This window comes from Bubalus kerabau, chromosome 3 (genome assembly GCF_029407905.1).
Source record: "Bubalus kerabau isolate K-KA32 ecotype Philippines breed swamp buffalo chromosome 3, PCC_UOA_SB_1v2, whole genome shotgun sequence".
Classification (NCBI taxonomy): domain Eukaryota; kingdom Metazoa; phylum Chordata; class Mammalia; order Artiodactyla; family Bovidae; genus Bubalus; species Bubalus kerabau.
In genome coordinates, this window is record NC_073626.1 from 35,845,907 (window position 1) to 35,865,067 (window position 19,161).

At 37.6% G+C, this 19,161-nt stretch overlaps 1 non-coding gene across 1 annotated transcript; it reads right to left on the bottom strand.

The window, feature by feature from the left end:
• Window positions 1–18,010: 18,010 nt before the first annotated feature.
• Window positions 18,011–18,117, bottom strand: LOC129648000 (U6 spliceosomal RNA). The gene has a single exon (XR_008712606.1). It is a non-coding gene; the product is annotated as a U6 spliceosomal RNA (small nuclear RNA).
• Between the last annotated feature and the right edge of the window lie 1,044 nt (window positions 18,118–19,161).

Genomic DNA, 19,161 nt, shown 5'->3' on the forward strand with positions numbered 1-19,161 from the left:
GATTTTGCTGAATATAGAATTCCAGGTTTAAAATTACTTTCCCGTAATATATTGAAGATATTGTTTCATTTTCTTCTGGCATTTGTTATTTGATGAGAAGTCTGTTCTCAGAAATTGCTGTTCTTTTGTAGACAGTCTGTCTTTCCAATTTGGCCAGATTTATCTTTGTCTGTATTGTTCTGCAGGTGTGATGATGTGTTTAGGTGTAGATTTGCATTATTTATTCTGTTCGAGACAATTTACTACTTCAGATAGAAAGACGCATTATGTTCAACACTGTCCTGTACCCTCCTCAGGACTGAGGAATCAAATCCCCTAGATGCTAGGAGCTGGGGGTACTTCCAGAAGACAATGCTTATATATATCAGCCTTCTCCAGGAAGTACTTGCAGCTGAATAGTGCTGCCTTGCTCACAGGGTTACACCCCTTCCTAAGGGTGGGTTTAGTTGCTAAGTCGTGTCCAACTCCTGCGACCCCATGTAGCCCGCCAGTCTCCTGTGTCCATGGGATTTCCCAGGCAAGAATACTGGAGAGGGTTGCCTTTTCCTTCTCCAGGGAATCTTCCTGACCCAGGGATCAAATTCAGGTCTTCTGCATTGCAGGCGGATTCTTTACCAACCGAGCCATCAGGGAAGGGAAGCTTGCATCCAACGATTGGGATTGGTCCATGCAGGGATACAAAGCTTGCAGGGATACAAAGAGCCAGCCTTCTTGTCTCAATGGGGGACAATTCTAAAAGTCCTTCTTAGCATCAGCACTCCCTTTAGTAGGATAATCAACTCATCCTGACATATTTAAAGGTTCTCTGGATTAGGAATTGTTGGGGAAGATGGCCTTATTTGTTTAGCATCAAAAATATGCATTATTTTAATTCAAATTAAATTGGAAACGACCCATCAACAGAGAATTAAGAATATTTTACAGCATTACACTCTTGATACAAAGAACAAGGGAGCTGCATATATAATAGCATGGAAATATGATATATATTAAATAAAAAGCTCGATGTTCTCAAGTATGTGTGTTAAGACCATTGGTTCTGCAGATTCTGATCCATCATGTTGACACCCAAGTCAGCTTATTGATTCTTTATAGAAAGCTGCCTATATGTACTGAGGAAGAAAAAAATTCCAAAACAAGTTAATCTGAAATATAGCAACCAATGCATTGTAGTTTATATTTATTAAAGATCATATGAGGCTTGAAAAAAACTGAGTTCCTGATTTTCATCCCCAAACCCCAGAGTTCTCTCTTATCTCAGTTAATGATAACTGTTGTTATAAATATTCAGGGAAAAATCCTTGGAGTCATCTTTATGTCCTCTTTTTGTCTGATACTGCAATTTCTATGCAGCTTACCTAAAAATGAACCCAGAACTGGACCACTTCTTATAATCCTCACTGCTGTCCCTGGTCCAAGTCACCATCACTTCTTGCCTGGATTATTGCAGCAGCCTCATGACTGGTAGGGTTTCAGCCAATTCTCAACGTGGCAGAGTGACCCCATTAAAGTGTTAGTCAAATCCTTGTCTCCTTCTGCTCAGAACCCACCAGAGTAACTGTTCACTTATCACTCATGGTAAAAGCAAAGTCCTCACTGTGATTTGCAAGGATTCCTGCATGATCCAGCTCCCTGTTACCTCCGAGACTCATCTCCCACTGCGTGCTCTCTCTTTCTCACTCCACTCCCCCACACACCCTGTTCCTTGCTGTAATTTAAAAATACCAGGCATGGTTCCCAGTCAGGACCTTTGCTCTGGCTGTTTCCTCTGCCTGGAAAGTTCTTCCCCACACATCCCTGTGATTTGCTCTCTTACTTCTTCAGATCTTGAATAAACATCACTTGCTCAGTGAAGTTTTCTCAGGTAATTTATCTAAAACTTTAACCCCTCCCTCTTGACATTCCATACCCCTTTCCCTACTTTATTTTTTTACTTAACCCTTTTTACTTATCTCCTATCTCATATGCTATATATTTGTCCATGGAATTCTCCAGGCAAGAATACTGGAGTGGGCAGCCATTCCCTTCTCCAGGAGATCTTCCTGACCCAGTGATTGAACTCAGGTCTCCCACAATGCAAGCACAAATTCTTCACTGTCTGAGCCACCAGGGAAGCCCCATTATATTTATTATCTCTCTTCATTATTAAAATGTAAAGTTTATTAGACTAGGCTTTTTTAAAAACCTATTTTGATAACTGCCATGATCCCAGAGCCTTGAACCATGTCCAGCATGTACTATGAGCTCAATAAAGATTTGGTGAATGAATGAAAGAGTGACTATTTTTTGTTTCTAGAAATCTGACTTGAAAAATCTGTGTGTTCTTATTGAATAGTGTCCTTTTGCTTCTGATTTATAGTGATGAATAGCGTGTGCTCTAGAGCTAGACTGCTTGGGTGGAAATCCCAGCTCTGCTACTCTAATAGCTGTGTGACCGTGGGCAGCTTCCTAACATCTCATCTGTAAAATGCAGAAAGAAATAGTGGCTGCCTCACAGGGGTTTACTGTACAGCTGTAAAGATTTAGGAACCTTTTGTGTACTGATATGGAAAGAGTTTCAAGGTCTATTTTAAGCAACAAAAGGAAGGTGCAGAATAGTAATATATAATTTTCTGTCTTTTATGCAAGAATTTGTACCTGCATAGAAAAATATTGGAAGTATTTAAAAGAAATTTATAAAAGTGCTTGACTACAGAGAGAAGGGAGTGGGAGTAGCATATCAAGAAAGAGAGTGACTGGATTTACTGTTGAAAGAGGAGGGTAAAGATGTTGATTAACTTGAGGTTTTGTTAATCAAGTTAGGATAAACTTGGGACTTCCCTGGTGGTACAGTGGCTAAGATTCCTTGCTCCCAGAGCAGGAGGCCCAGGTTCAATCCCTGGATAGGGAGCTAGATTTCACAGGCCTCAACTAAACATCCCACAATCTGCAGCTAGACATTCTGTATTCCACAATGAAGATCAAAGATCCTACGTGCCACAATTAAGCCCAGTGCAGCCGAATAAATAAATGCTAAAAAAAATCAGGAGAGGCTTGGTTATGTGGTAGTTACAATCACACCAAAGTCTCAGTGGTCTTTTTCTTTCTCCCGCTAAATTCCATTATAACAGACCGGGAGTTCTATTACATAGTTCTGGGATGGGTATATAACCTAGTTATGGCCAATGACAGGTGACAAAATATCCTGGAGTGCTTCAGGGAAATGTTCCCACTCTTGAAAAGAAACAAACAGGAATAGATAACCCTCACACAGGCCAAATTTACAAAGGATGCTTGGTAATACGGGAGCCATCTTGTTGACTTGGAAGAGGCAAGCTTGGGAGATTTACAAATCTGACCTCCAGGGGATGGTCGAGTTAGAAAATAGAAAGAACCTGGATACTTAATGAGGTCAGCAAACCACTGAATTAACCAACTCTGGAGACTTCCTACCTCAGGATTTCTTATTATGTGAGATAATAAAATTTATTTATTGTATAAGCTATTTCAAATTAGATTTTCTCTTATTAGTAGATGAAAACATCCTCATTTATAGGTTTCTCATTCATTTTTCTTATTTTATTTTACTGACTAGCTCTCCCAGTGTAATGTTGTATAGAGCATGAAAGCAGCCATCTTTGTCTTATTCCAGATTTAATAGGATTACCTCTAAAATTACCCCTAAATATTATAATGACTGTAGGTTTTGGTAAGTCCTTTTATTAAGATAAGAAATTTCTCTTCTAGAGCTAGCTGCTTAGAAGTTTGTGGGTTTTTAAAAAATCAATAATAGATTTAAATTTTGCCAATTATTTTTTAGCATTTGTTGATATAATCAGATGCCTTAATCTGTAAATGTAGTGAATTACATAAACTTTCTAAGTTAAAATTAGATCCTTGGACTTCTGTAATTAACCTCTTTGTCATAATATATTTCCTTGATACACTATTGTATTTGCCTGGTTGAAATTTAAATAGAATTGTTGCATCTCTGTTCCAAGTGAGGTTAATCTTGCTGAGTTTTGGCTTCGGTGTTTTGCTGAATGCACAAAATGAATTAGATACTTTTCCAACAGTAGAATAACCTATTGCTGTGTGCTTAGTCGCTCAGTTGTGTCCGACTCTTTGCGACCCCGTGGACTGTAGCCCGCCAGGCTCCTCTGTCCATGGGGATTCTCCAGGCAAGAATACTGGAGTGGGCCTCTTTGCCATGCTCTCCTCCAGGGGATCTTCCCAACCTAGGGATCAAACCCAGGTCTCCAGCATTCCATCTGAGCCACCAGGGAAGCCCAGAATAATGTATATAACATAGAAATTTATCTCTTTTTGGAAAGTTTCTTAGTGCTTATCCATTAAACTTCTTAGGCTTTTTTTTCTTTCTTTTTTTCTTTCCTGGCTGTGACGACTGGCTTGAGGGATCTTAGTTCCCCAACCAGGGATTAAACCCAGGCAGTGCAAGTGTGGAGTTCTAACCCCTGGACCTCCACAGAATTTCCTTACAAAGTTTATAAAGCTTAAAAAGAAGACAGTAAAGGGGATGGTAGGAGGGAGCCTCACGAGGGACGGGATATCTGTATATATATGGCTGATTCACAATATTTTACAGCAGAAAATAACACAACATTGTAAAGCAATTGTATGCCAGTGGGGGGAAAAAAAGACACTATGGGAATTCAGCAGTCCAGTGATTAGGACCCTATGCTTCCATTGCAGGGGACCACTGGTTGGATTCCTGCGGGGGAAACTAAGATCCCCGCCAGCTGTGTGGCAATGGGCAAGGAAAAAACAGCGAAACTTAAAAAATGCAGAAAATAGTATAATAAACATCTATTTACTAACTCATAGCCCCAGATGATCAATACACAGCAATTATCATCTTGAAACAAATCCCTGACATTACAGTTTATGAATATTTCAGCACATATCTCTGAAATATAAAAACCTTTAAAAACCTACCACAATATATCATAAAATATCCCATTGGTGCTCAAATTTCCTTTTGTGTCTCATCAATATTTTAACAGTGTTTGTATCAAGATCCATTTAAGGGCCATACATGCAATTGGGTGATGTGTCTTTTAGGTCTCTTCTAATCTATAGATCTCCCCCGTCCACTATACCACACACATCTTTCTTTTTCTTTGGCATTTATTTGTTGAAGGAACTGGATCACTTGTTCTGTAGAATTTCCTACAGTCTGGATTTATATTTCTCTGGTGTTGTTTACTGTGTTCCTTATAGAAAATAGCCAATACTGATTTAAAAAAATTATTCCATATCATAAACTTGAAGTGTTTTAATCCAGTACAGTTATTATTTTTTATTAATGTAAAACTGTCACATCTTTTGCCAACAGGAGCCTCTTCAAGTTGACTTATAAGTAGGTTTTAAAAAAATTTATTTATTTTGAGTATAGTGGATTTACAATGTTGTGTTAATTTCTGCTATATAGCAAAATGATTCAGTTATACATATATATACATTCTTTTTCATATTCGTTTCCATTGTGATTGATCATAAGATATTGACTGTAGTTCCCTGTGCTATACAGTAAGATCTTGTTGTTTACCCATTTTAAAAATATGTATATTTTTATGTATATTTTACTTATTTATTTGGCTGTGCTGGGTCTTAGCTGTGGCACCTGCAGCCTAGTTCCCTGACCAGGGATTGAACCTGGGCTCCCTGCATTTGGAGCACAGAGTCCCAGCCACTGGACCACCAGAGAAGTCCCTATCCATTCTAAATACAGTACTTTGCATCTGCCACTCCCAAACTCCCAGTCCATCTCTCCTCCACCCTCCTTCCCCCTTGGCAACCTCAAGTCTGTTATCTATGTCTGTGAGTCTGTTTTGTAGATAAGTTCATTTGTGTCATATTTGAGATTCCACATAAAAGGAATATCATATGGTATTTGACCTACTTCACTTATAATCTCTAGGTCCCTCCATGTTGCTACAAATGGCATTACTTCATTCTTTTCTATGGCTGAGTAGGATTCCATTGTGTATATATATATATATATATACACCATGTCTTCCTTATCCATTCATTTGTCGATGACACTTAACGGTGTTTGCATGTCTTGACTGTTGTCAATAGAGCTGCTATGAAAATAGAGATGCATGTATCTTACTGAATTGTAGCTTTGTTTGGATATATGCCCAGGAGTGGGATTGCTGGATCTTATGGCAACTCTATTTTTAGTTTTTTTGATGAACCTAGTAATTAATGATGTTGAGCATCTTTTCATGTGGATGTTGATCATATGTGTATATCTTCTTCAGAGAAACATCTGTTTATGTCTTCTGCCTATTTTTCGGCTGCCTTGTTTTTGTTGTTGTTGTTACCAAATTGTATGAGGACTCCTGAGTGGTTCTGATACTCTCCGTGGCCTTTGGCTTTCTTGTCTCTGATATGATAATTTGTTCCATACTCATCTTATACCTTTCCTGCCCCAGACCTGAAATCAGCCTTTTCTCAAGTGAATTCTAATTCCTTTTAGTGGAAAATGATGTTTAGAGGCCACTCTTTAGATATTGGGGTGCTCACTTGCAACTAGGTGGACCCATTTTCCAGATCTTCCTTCAATTTTATTTACTTTAAATATAGTCACTCATAGTGTCTCTTTATTCATTTTTTATTTGAATATCTTTTTTCATCACTTTATTTTCAACTTTCTTAGGTGATCTTTATGATTTTTTTCCCATGTGGTTTGTGGGATCTTAGTTGCATCAGGGTCTTTTCAAATGAGTCAGCTCTTCGCATGAGGTGGCCAAAGTATTGGAGTTTCAGCTTCAACATCAGTCCTTCCAATGAACACCCAGGACTGATCTCCTTTAGGATGGACTGGTTGGATCTCCTTGCAGTCCAAGGGACTCTCAAGAGTCTTCTCCAACACCACAGTTCAAAAGCCTCAATTCTTTGGCGCTCAGCTTTCTTTATAGTCCAACTCTCACATCCACACATGACTATTGGAAAAACCATAGCCTTGACTACATGGACCTTTGTTGACAAAGTAAAGTCTCTGCTTTTGAATATGCTGTCTGGGTTGGTCATAACTTTCCTTCCAAGGAGTAAGTGTCTTTTAATTTCATGGCTGCAATCACCATCTGCAGTGATTTTGGAGCCCCCTAAAATAAAATCAGCCACTGTTTCCACTGTTTCCCCATCTATTTCCCATGAAGTGATAGGACCAGATGCTATGATCTTATTTTCTGAATGTTGAGATCAAACTTGGGCTGGGCTCTCAGCAGTGAAAGCATGGAGTCCTGATCACTGGACTACCAGGGAATCCCCTAGATGACTTTTATTTATTTCTTTTTGATATCATAAATTTTATATATTTATATTTTCATTTTAATTTTTTTTAAACACAAAAAACATTTTGTACTGAGGTATAGCCGATTAACAATGTTGTGGTAGTTTCAGGTAAACAGCAAAAAGACTCAGTCATTCATACACATGTATCCATTCTCCCCCAAACCCCCCTCCCATCCAGGCTGGCACATAACATTGAGCAGAGTTCCATGTGCTATACATGGAACTATATATATACATGGAACTACATGTATGTGCTATACATGTAGGTCTTTGTTGATTATCCATTTTAAATTTAGCAGTATATATATGACCTTCTCAAAGTCCCTAACTCGATGTGTGTCTTGTAATAGCTAGATTTTTAAAAATCCAGTATAAGATTCTCTTTTCATCCATGAACTAAATCTATTCACATTCCAAGTAATACTGATACATCTGAACTCCCAACTTATTTTGCCCTTTCTACTCACCTAGATTTTTGTTGTTTCCTTTTGTCATTTGTAAGATTGATTGAATTTTCCTTGTCCTATTTTATCCTTCTTAAAATTGGAACTTGTGTCTGCTGTTTCTTTTAGTGGTTACCCTAACATATGGATTTTACAAGTTTCACTGATTTCTTTAATAAGATACTTCTAGGATTACTATTTTTCCTTTTTTTCTATGCACATTCTCTATTAATTCTTTGTGGCTGGCAAATGTTCTGCATCCTTGAATATCTATAAATATATTTATTTTATATTCACACTTGAATAATAGCTGAGTATATAGAATTCTAAATTTGTAATCATTTTTATCTCAAAAATTTGGAGATATATTTCTTCTGTTTTCTTGTGTCCAGTATGTTTTCACTGAGAATTCTGATGTCAGTCTTCATAGAAATGTTTTGTAAAATCTTTGGATGATTTTAAGAAATTCTCTTTTATTGCCTATTGTTCTAAAATTTCACTCATATACACTAGACATAGTCCTTTCTTCTTTTTTTTAAAAAAATTATTTACTTATCTAGCTCTCTCTCTATTTATTGATGTGTAGTCATCTCTCATTCATCTGACTCTATTCCCAACCTGAAGATTCGTGAACTTTTCCTCTCCTTTATCATTTATGTCTTTTATTTTCTTCTGGAACATGTATAAATAGGTTGGGAGACTCTGGCTCTATTCTCCATGTTTCTAAACATTTCTTCATACATTCTGTTTTGTACCACATTCTGGGAGAATCTCTCAGCTATTTCCAGCTCATTCTGCTATTTCCCCTTCTTCTGAATATTTTTATTTTCCAAGAGCTCTACTTGGTTCTTTTTCATAACTTCTTTTTGTCTTGTGGATTCAATTATCTCTCTTACCTCAGTGAAGATGTCAATTATATTTTCCTTAAAATCACCTTCTGTGAGTTCTAGTAACTGTTTCTTAGATATTTGTCCTGTGTTGCGCTTTATGCTTCTCTTTCATGAAGTACTAGTAATTCTTGGCTCTATACAATCTTTTCCTTTGCGAGTCTCTATTATTCTGACTGTGGGAGGAGCTGTTTATTGAAACTTGCTTCCAGCCACTGATGGGGAGGGAGATGAGGATGGGCCCATTATCTGGCTTTTTGAGTATGGGGAGTCTCCCAGGGTGCTGCCTTGCCTCTTGGCCCCAGGATCTCCCTTCACCCATTAGGAGCACATGCCTCTGCTAACTACTGCACAGCACAGAGTAGGAAGTAGGAGGGGCAGACGATCAGCGTCCTCCTACCCAAGTATACTGGGTTGAGAAGTGTCTCCCCAAATTCATGTTCACCTAGAACCTGTCAGTATGACCATATTTGGAAATAGTGTCGTTACAGATGTAGTCAAGAAAAGATGAAGCCATGCTGGATTCAGGTGGGGCCTACATCCAATTTGACAGTAAGTTGGCCCCCTTACCAAGAAAAAGAAATTTATCACACAGTCTTTCTGCTTGGTGTCCCTGAAGTTGAAACTCACTGTTCCCTCCTAGCTACATATCAAGTCATAATGAATCAGCTCTTCAAGTCTCAGTTTGCTCATCTAGAGAAGAGAATTTTAATACCTCCTACTGTATAGAGTCATTACAAAGATCAAAATGATAAGGTTGATACAACAGGTTGTATGAATTGAGACATTATATTTTCCTTATGCTAAGTTCCACATAGATAAGGTTAGCAATAATGACACATATCAAAAGTAATATATGTTATTCTAACGTTTGGACCAGTAACCCTAATTCTCTTACTATACCTCAAAAGAACAACAACCTACAGAGCTATCTTTATGCTAGAAAACTGTTTGTTATAGTAATCCTTATAAAAGCTACACAGAGGGAGGTGTTGGGGGACAGGTAAAACAGGGGAAGGGGATTGAGAGGTACAAATTTCCAGCTACAAAACAAATAAGTACAGCATAGGGGATATAGTCACTAATATTGTAATAACTCTGATGGTGACAGATGTTACTAGACTTACTGTGGTGATCTTTTTATAGTACATATTGAATAACTATGTTGTCTCCTGAGATTAATATAATATTGTATGTCAATTATATTTAAATTTTTTTGAAAAAAGACCTGGGCAGTAACACAAATAGCTAACAATGGGGGAATCATTATATAAATCTGCCTTTCCCTGCATATATATAATATATGTAAATATATAGATTTTTTTTTTTACTTTGAAGTCTCCCTTGTCAACACATATATAGTCTCATAAAATTCATAGTATTTTTAAAATCATTTCATTATTTTTATTTAACAAACATGTATGATGCCTAATAAGTATCAGGCATTATTTTAAAAACTTAAAAATATTATGTTTTAAATCATTGATACATATTTTAAATCTTTGTAAAATATTTTACTTTTAACAAAATAGTATTAAAGCTGTTTGATAAGGATTGATTCACTGCAAACTTCATTAATATCCATGTTACTAAGACAAAATTTAACTTCCTATTAATACGTGACAAATACTTTAAAATACATAAGAAAATAATCTGTGATATGCCTTTTAAATAGAATAATTTATTGTGCTTAGTTTAGGCACAAAATCTATTTTTAATATAGATCGAAAGAAACTACATTCTCTGCCATTAAAATGGGCAAAAATTGTCTTCATTGCCTAATGCTTACAATTCTTATATTTTAACTTAAAATATCAATGTTTTATTTTTATAATTTTCAAATTGTATTTCCAAGTGAAGAGATGAGAGAGATTTCAGACTGTAATTAACAGATACTTCTCTATAAATATATTTGGGAATGGGATTTTGGTGTGGCTGATTAGTATTCTGGTAAGTAGATTGCTTCTTTCCACTTTTACTTTTTATTTATTTGATGTGCATAAATCTGCTTTTTTTGTGTGCTTATTGACATGGCCTAAGGACCCGTAATGATAGTGGGCAATTCTTTTTTTTACTCTTTCTTTTAAAAAATATTTAAATTATGAAAGTACGATAATTATGAAAGTGACCACATTTGCAAGAGACTTGGAAAATACAAAACAAAATTACATATAGCTCCACTCTATATCGCAGTTATTTTTTAAGTAGATAAATGAAAGTTTTTAGTTGAAGTTTCAATACCAAACTCTCAAAAATTAATAGAATGAATATATAAAAAAGTAGAAGCATGTAGTAGACCTAAAAGGCACCATGAACCAATTCTACATAGTTAAGATTTATACAATTTTCACACAACAGTAGGATACAAATTCTGTTCAAGTTCCCATAACCTACAAACTAGTAGACACTGGAACATACCCAGGGACATAAAACAAGGTACAAAAATTTCATGGTTTCAAGGTATTGAAATCATACAGAGACTGTTCCCTTATCACTGAAGAATTATGTTAGAAGACAATATCAAAAGATAATTGAAAGTAATCCATGTATTTTCAAGTGCAGTGTGACACTTACCAAGAGAGATCTTTGACTTAGCCACTGAAAGCCTCAGTAAAGTTAGAAGATTGAAAAAAACACAGAGGGTGATTGCAAAGTGGAAAGCATTTAAATGAGAAGTTAGTATCAAAATGAGAAATTAATATCAAATATGTATTTGGTAATTAAATGTCCACTTTTAAATGATAGGTGTATCTAAGAAGCCATACAAGGAAAATTAGAAATATTTGTAACAGAATAAAAATGAAATGAGAATTTACTAGAATCTGTTACAGGTAGTTGAAGCTGCTCAATGCAACTAAATACAATATAGAATCTTGAATAAGGTATAAAAACAAATAGTGGACACTAGCATACAATTTTGTGAAATTTGAACAAAATCTGTACTTTAGTTACTAATACTGTATCATGTTAATTTCCTGTTGTTTTTTTAACGACATAGTATTTCTTTATATTCTCAGAATTGGATTAGAAGTTTCAAGCCTCATTCAAATGAAAAAAACAATCACTAAGATAAACTTTCTTTACTTTTAGCAGTAATACTAGATACAAAATATGTGAAACTATATCAAAGTTTTGAGTGAATATAAATTAGAAATCTAGTATGTATCAATTGCTAGATTGCTTTTCCCCACTTTTAAAACAGATTTTAAAGTATAAGACATATTTTGAAGTTTGAATTCATGTTATTATAATTATAAAATAAAACCAACTTACATGTCTGATGAAGACTATCTCAAGGAAAATTTTCAGAATTATAATCTTTTGTTATGGTAAAATACACAGAACATAAAATTTACCATTAATGTCTTATAGCACATTCAAATTCACAGTGTTGTGTAACCATCACTACTATCTAATTCCAGGACATTTTTATCACCCCAAAAGGAAACCCCATATTTTTATCACCCCAAAAGGAAACCCCATAACTATTAAGCAGTCAATCCCCATTGCTCCACCTCCCAGTCCCTGGCAACCAATAATCTCTCTGTCTCTATGGAATTGCCTATTCTGGACATCTCAGATATATGAAAGCATATAATATATGGCCTTTTGTGCCTGGTCTTTTACATCTAGTGTGATGATTTTAAGGTTTGTCCATGTTATGTATATATCGATACAGAATTATCATTTTAATGTTCTCATTCAGTTCAGTTCAGTTCAGTCGCTCAGTCGTGTCCGACTCTTTGTGACCCCATGAATCGCAGCACGCCAGGCCTCCCTGCCCATCACCAACTCCCGGAGTTCACTCAGACTCACGTCCATCGAGTCGGTGATGCCATCCAGCCATCTCATCCTCTGTCGTCCCCTTCTCCTCCTGCCCCCAATCCCTCCCAGCATCAGAGTCTTTTCCAATGAGTCAACTCTTCGCATGAGGTGGCCAAAGTACTGGAATTTCAGCTTGAGCATTATTCCTTCCAAAGAAATCCCAGGGCTGATCTCCTTCAGAATGGACTGGTTGGATCTCCTTGCAGTCCAAGGGACTCTCAAGAGTCTTCTCTAACACCACAGTTCAAAAGCATCAATTCTTCGGCGCTCAGCTTTCTTCACAGTCCAACTCTCACATCCATACATGACCACAGGAAAAGCCATAGCCTTGACTAGCGGACCTTTGTTGGCAAAGTAATGTCTCTGCTTTTGAATATGCTATCTAGGTTGGTCATAACTTTCCTTCCAAGGAGTAAGTGTCTTTTAATTTCATGGCTGCAGTCACCATCTGCAGTGATTTTGGAGCCCCCCAAAATAAAGTCTGACACTGTTTCCACTGTTTCCCCATCTATTTCCCATGAAGTGATGGGACCGGATGCCATGATCTTCGTTTTCTGAATGTTGAGCTTTAAGCCAACTTTTTCACTCTCCACTTTCACTTTCATCAAGAGGCTTTTTAATAACAGAATTCCTTATTCTTTCTTTTGTCAGTCTTTAATCATTATGAGTGTACATTAAAGAAGGCAGTAAGGAATAAAGACTATAATCGTGTAATAGGTTTCTTAAGTGTTAATGCCCATGGTGTTGTATCGACCTGGATAAGAATTCAGGGACCAGTTCATGACTTCCTCAAATTCTGTCTGTGTGACTCACTCAAAACATGCCCAGAGTTCTCTCATGCTGGTCTTTAAAGGAGAAATGTTTTAGTATTATCATTATTTTAATATTTTATTTATTAATTTGATCGCACCAGGTCTCAGTTGGGGCACCATGGGATCTTTAGTTGTGACATGTGGGATCTAGTTCCCCAGACAGGGATTGAACCCAGGCCCCCTGCATTGGGAGCATGGAGTCTTAGCCACTGGACCACCAGGGAAGTCCAGGAGAAATGTTTTAAATAACTAATTGAGCTACTTTTTGAAATTCAAACAAATGCAATTGCGAACTTTGAATGTGGAAAAACATTCCACATTCTGAGGAATCCCCTGGAATAATGTTCATGGACCTTGCAAAGGATAACAGACACTTTATGAGATTCTTATGAGGGAGAATGTATTGCAGCCATTAAACATGCTTATGAAGACAATGTATTACAAGAAAAATATTTATGATCTAATGCCAGAGGGGAAAGCAGGACTCAAAATTATAAGTATGCTACAGAAATGAGAGGAAGACCACTTAAAATATGTAAAAACACTTTTAGGAAAAAGAGAGAAAGGAAATATGCAAAATAATAGCAATAACATGAGGAATGGTAGAATTATGGGTATGTATTTTTCTTTCCTGAATTTTCCAAAACTCTGTAATGTGCTTGTATTACTTTTATTATTAAACAATTATACCTGAATAAAGGTAATAGCTCATGATCACTGACCTTTAGCAGCTTTCCTCTAAGTCAGCCTAGATTCAGACCATCATAAAAGGACATGCAAACCCATATGTGCTCTATAGATAGAAATCTTGAAGTTAAATGATTAGAAAATTACACAGGAACTGCTTTCTAATGTTCATTTTGGAAAGATAACTGCCATTGTCCTGCCTTGTAGAGGATAGATCCTTTTAATGAGGTCCTTTTTGTATTTCATTAATTGAATGACATTTTTTTAAAAAGATTTATTGATGTGGACCATTTTTAAAGTCTTTTTTGAATTTGTTACAATATTGCTTCTGTTTTGTTTTGTTTTTTTGTTTTGTTTTGTTTTTTTGGCTCCAAGGTATGTGGGATATTAGTTTCCCAACTGGAGATAGAACCTGCATCCCGTCCCACCCCCCAGCTTGGAAGGGAAAGTCTTAACCACTGGACCACTAGGGAAGTCCCTGAATGACCTTTTATTAGACCAAATTCTGCTTGCAATCTACATCTTAAAAGCACGTGGAATGTACCAGGCCACCTATTATAATGCGCTGGTAAGCACCTTGGCTTGGTTGTTAGGAGGCCTGAATTTGAGCCTTACTTGTGCGGCCTCTGGCAAGTCAACTTCATCTCTGAACTTTATCTCTGCACCATGGGACCGGGGGTCCTGACTTCTATGGAAGGAAATTCTCAGCTACTTAAATGATCTCTTACTTCTCATAAGTAGGGACTCAGAAATGTGTCCGACTCCTACTAAAGTAGAAACAGCTGCAGAGCAGGAAAGAGAAGAGCGATTGAAAAGGATATAATTGAAAATAAGCAAGAGAGAGAGCACTGGAGGGTGACTCTCAGGAGATATGAACTCGAGTCCCAGCTATGCCACTGGCTGAGGGTGTGATCTTGAGTTAGTCATTTTCTTTCTCTAGGGCCTGGCTTCTTCCTCTGTGAAATAAGGTGACAGGTCTCAGGCCCCTCCCAGTTACAAATTCTATTAATATATGATTCTAGATTATAGAATGAGGAGTGTCTGTTGTAGCCTCACTTGATTCTTACAGGACCTCCTTGTTATTCACGGGCCTCAACACAATGTTGACTTTTTAATCTTTTAATTCATTCTCATGTCATCCATGAAGTAAATCAGAAGAGAAAATCCAGATGAACATTCCCATTTAAGCCAGTTTCTTGAGGCTGATATTTTAACAAACAATAAACTGATGAATCATGAGATGGCTTTGGAAAATATTAGACACTTAAATCTTTGCAACATTTTTCAGGAAATAGGCTGTAAATGGGGGAAGAAAAATGTAAATGTGTTCAAGATGGGGAACTGCCTTAAATAAAAATAACTACATTTTACTTTTAAATTAAAAAAAAAAAAAAAAAAAAAAAAACCCTCCTCCTGAAAGAGTACTTGGGATGCGTACAAACATAGTATCAGGGATTTTTCTTTAGATCCCACAGCCAGCTCTTTATTTGCTAAACAGAGCATTTTGGAAAATTTGCATCACGAATGCAGACCCAGGCAAGTAGGCCAGTTGAGATGGGTGATTCCTCAGCCATTGTCTCAGTTATTTGGGTTTCCTAATGGTCAGCTCTGCCCCAAACCAAACTCACCATCCTCAGGGGAAGCTGTGGGGTAAAAGTGTAAGGGTGGCAAAATTTGTTTTCCGGCTCAGCATCTGGTTCTCCCCGCTCAGTGTCAACTCTCCAACGCTGCCTTAGATACCTGTATTTTTAAAATTTTATTTATTTATTTGGCTGCACCAGGTCTTAGTTGTGACACGTGGGTATTGTTCCCTGACCAGGGATCAAACCTGGGCCCTTGCATTGGAGGTGCAGAGTCTTAACCATTGGACCACCAGGGGAATCTCTGTATACTTGTATTCTTTCCTCTTCCTTCCTTCCTTCCTTCCTCTCTCTTTCTTTTTCTCTACACATTCAAAATCTTTCACCAGGAGAAATTTTCTATATTTATTATTCTGACCTATAATTGGTTGAGAATATCCTACAATGGGTTATATATTCCCATGTTTGGTAAGCTTATAGGATTCAGAGGCTCGAATAAATGGAATATATTTTCCACCCACAGCCTTGAGGGAATATGGGGTAGTGAGAGAAAGGGGGCATTTATAGGGTCTCTCAATCAGGGTCCATTTGCAAGAGCAGAAACCACTTTGGCTGATTTCAACAACCCTTTAAATAAGGGAATTATGTGCTTAAAAACTTGTTTGAAGGATTGTCGGAAGAGCCCTAGGTTGAGCTTCCAGGAATGATGCCTAGAACAGGATGGTGGCCCACCAAAGGGAGCTCTGACTTCTGTCAATACTAGTAAGCTGGGGGATCAGGAAGTACTAGGACCACGTTGCTCCTAACACCCACACAGCTGAGAAACAGACCCTGGGACTCTTGCCACTGATGTCTCAGGAGAACCCAGCCCACCTCTATTTGCATGTGTGCCAGCAGAAATAACAGAAAACAGCAGAAGCCTGGCCTGCCCCGTATTTCTGCCTTCCAAATCCCCAGATGTGTTTCCTTGATGGACTTGGAACGCTCCCTGTCAAGGAGTCTAGGAAATACATAGTCTTTTTTAAGTTGAAGAATATTGAAAAAAAAAACCAAACATTTATTTGACTGCATTGGGTCTTAGTTGCAGTACTTGGGATATTCGTTATGTCATGTGGAATCTTTCATTGGGGCATGTGGGATTAGTTACCCTGTGACATGAGGGATCTCAGTTCCCTGACAAGGGATCAAACCCTTATCCCTTGCAGTCTCTTGCACTGCAAGATGGATTCTTAACCACTGGACCACCAGGGAAGCCCCTAGTCTGTCTTTTTTAGTCTTAAGTATTTAGGGAAGCATAGTTCAAGGAACTTGGAATGGAGCTGAGTGAACCTAACTGTGATATGTAACATGGGAGAAGGGTGGGGAACAGCTTCATTTTCCCCAAGGTGCCTGGAGGTTCACTCCCATACACCAAGGCCAGCTATGAACACCATCATGTGTATAGAAAGAAGCCATATGGGACATAAGACCCTCTGGTAGGGGAGGACTCAGAGTACAGAGTATAAGTCACTGCTGGCTTCCTAGAGCTTACACAGTCTCACCTGAGAAATGGAAACACAAACTCACAATCTGGCAGGCCAGATATCTATATCTATATCTATATCTATATATATATATGCCTTTGGAAACAACTGCATTTGAGAGTTTAATTTGCATTTAAAAAAATCAACCTTAGATACCACCCATCTGTAGAGACTGGAGATGTTTCTAACTCACAACATCTACTTGTCATGAGCCTACTAAGTGCCAAGGAATACTTTCACACCTGCTTGCTCATTTAATTTTCATAGCGCATGATTTCAGAATTCCTGGGGTATGAGCTATATAGAATATATATATAAGGCAGTTATTAGTCTTCTTTGAGGGGGCCAGAAGGGACTACCCTTAATATATATGAAAGTGACTCTTGTTTCGTTACCAGAGAAAGTGAAAGTTGAAAGATCAGTTCAGTTCAGTCGCTCAGTCATGTCCAACTCTATGCAACCCATGGACTGCAGCACGCCAGGCTTCCCTGTCCATCACCAACTCCCGGAATTTGCTCAAACTCATGTCCATCAAGTCAGTGATGCCATCCAACCATCTCATCCTCTGTCATCCCCTTCTCCTCCTGCCTTCAGTCTTTCCTAGAATCAGGGTCTTTTCCAATGAATCAGTTCTTTGCATTGGGTGGCAAAAGTTTGCTTCAGCATCAGTCCTTCCAATGAATCGTCAGGACTGATCTCCTTTAGGATGGACTGGTTGGATCTCCTTGTAGTCCAAGGGACTCTCAAGATCTTCTCCAACACCACAGTTCAAAAGCATCAATTCTTTGGCGCTCAGCTTTCTTTATAGTCCAACTCTCACATCCATACATGATTACTGGAAAAACCAAGTTGAAAAATAGGTGCAACTATTTCCAAAATCAGAATGTGTGGAAATTCAAATGTATGTCTAACCCATGTGACATTGGACCACTGAATTTTATTTATTTATTTTTTTATATGGAACGCTTCACGAATTTTCGTGTCGTCCTTATGTAGGGGCCATGCTAATCTTCTCTGTATTGTTCCCATTTTAGTATATGTGCTGCTAAAGCGAGCACGGGCCGCTGAATTTTAATGGTGTTGCAAAAGAAGTGTTAGGACCTTAGTTGTATTGTGTTCTCATGTGCGAACATAGCATAGTTTATTTAATCTATTCCTTATTGATGGGCATGTGGTTGCTTCTGATCTTTTTCTATGTGGACAATGATGCAATGACGAATTATCCTCTATATCATGTTGTCATTGTGGAGGGAAACATAGAATCTCCAGAAGTGGAAATGTCAGGTCAAAGGGTAAATGTACTGTAAATTTTGGAAATATTGTCAATTGGTTTTTATTATGGTTGTGTCACTTAAAAATTTTTTTTTATTTTTTGCTGTGCTGGGTCTTTGTTGCTGTGTGCGGGCTTTTTCCGGTTGTGGTGTGCAAGCTTCTCGCTGTGATGGTTCTTGTGTTGAGGAGCATGGGCTCCAGAGAGTTCGGGCTTCAGAGGTTGCAGCTCACAGATTCTGGAGCGTGGGCTCAGTCGATTGGCCTATGGGCTTAGTTGCCCTGCGACATGTGGAATCTTTCTGGACCAGGGATTGAACCTGTGTCGTGTGCAGTAGCAGGCGGATTCTAACCACTGGACCACCAGAGAAGCCCCATGACTGTGTCGCTTTTCCCTCCTACTGACAATGGTTAAGATTACCTGATTCCCCACAGCCTTGCTGACAGAAACTACTACTCAGTTTTGGGGGGTTTTCCTAATTTAATAGTTACCTCAGTTTCGTTTCAATTTGCTTTTTTCTTATGAGTTGAAGAAAGTTTCCTTTTACATATGTACAGGCCATTTGTCTTTTTCTATGAACTTTTCAGTTTGTGTACTTTGCTCATTTTTCTTTAAAAAGACTGATCATTTTTGGTCTCTCTGTATTGATGTATTGTAGTTCTCCATGTATTTGGATAATTAGCACTTTGTCTAAAGATGCAAGTTAAAAAGGTATTTTCCCAATTTATCATTTGTCTTTCAACATTTCTTATGGCATATTTTTCTATGTACTTAAAATTTTTGTGTAATAAAAATTACTGTTTTTGTGTATGCATTTTGAATCATAGTAAGC